Source organism: Solanum stenotomum, chromosome 1 (genome assembly GCF_019186545.1).
Source record: "Solanum stenotomum isolate F172 chromosome 1, ASM1918654v1, whole genome shotgun sequence".
Lineage (NCBI taxonomy): Eukaryota > Viridiplantae > Streptophyta > Magnoliopsida > Solanales > Solanaceae > Solanum > Solanum stenotomum.
The window spans coordinates 16,681,127-16,682,577 of record NC_064282.1 but is presented as its reverse complement, the minus strand read 5'-3'; positions in this window follow the sequence as shown (position 1 = coordinate 16,682,577).

The window sequence follows — 1,451 nt, the reverse complement described above, 5'->3', positions numbered from 1 at the left end:
AGGGGGGTGGTTGGTAGGAGGGCTGGCCGGGGGGTTGTCGAGGATTAGGGTGAAAAAACAAAATTTTGAAGTTGAAAATATTTTTTAAAACAAACTTAATTTTTATTTTGGGGGGGAGGGGTAATGGGGGAAGATCGAGGGTAGGAGTGAAAAAATAAAAAAATTGAAATAGAAAATATATTTTAAAAACAAACTTAAATTATTTTTTTTTGAAGGGGGTGAGGGGCTGATAGGGGGTGAGGTAGGGGGTGGGGGAGGGGTAAAAAAATAAAAAATTGACATTAGAAATATCTTTAAAAAATAATTTTTAATATTTTTTTTGGAGGGGGTGGTGGTAGGGAGCTGGATGTAGGGGTGAGGGTGGGATAGAAAAATTGAAGTTAAAAACATTTTTAAAAAACAAGCTTTAATTTATTTATTTATTGTTTTTTTTTGGGGAGGGGGGGGGGGCTGGTTTAAGGGTAGGGACAAAATAAATTGTAATTTGAAGTTAGAAGAGAGTTTTGGAAAATGTTTTCCTTAAGTTTTGAAGGGAAGTCATTTTTCTTAAATTTAAGGAAAATGAGTTGATTTGGAAAATATTTTCCAAAACATTTAACCCAACCAAACATGAGAAAATTGGTCAAACCAAACACACCCTCTATGTATATTTCTGAAAATCTGTCTGTCGTTTTCTTTTTTGAAACCGGACCCCGTTTATATATCCTAAGTTCCTAACAGAGATTTGTAACAAGTAGTATGAAGTGATTATGTAGTACTTTTAAGAAAAAGAGAGAAAGTAACATTGGATGAAAAATATTAGTCACCTTTAGTTTTAAGGAGATTTATAATAGACATAATAACCAACATTGGTTGGGGTGGAGTGATAATACTCCTTCATCTTTAACTTGGGCTTCAATGTGAATACTAGACACCGGATGGAAAACCAAAAACAAAAAAAAATAGGCATAATACATAAACATATATAACTCTTAACTTGGCGACAACTATGACCTTTAACTTTGGATACACAAGTAGGCACTTAAACTTGTATAAAATTGAACAAATAGACACATTCGTACGTCTTTAAGTGTCTACTTGTGCACATTCAAATTAGAGTTATTCGCTGAAGCCAAGTTAAAAGTCATGTTTATGTATTATGTCTTTATAATACTTAATCATAAGTTTCTTGTTAGGACATCTGCTACGCACATGTTACTACACAGTACACAGACGCGCCCAACTGAGATTTGTCGCTGGACGTACCGTCTTTAATTTGGTTATGAATTTATGATCTTGGACGGACAAAATCAGTGTCAACTGCCGAGCAGCTTGCAGCGATACTGGGACTGAAGAGAAGCATATCTAGCAAAAATAAGCATTGCGGGAGACTCTGGTCAAAGAGATGTATTGACGAGTCCGGCATCAAAATAGACACTTTTTGAATCCTAAACAAGAAAAGGAATCCTCTC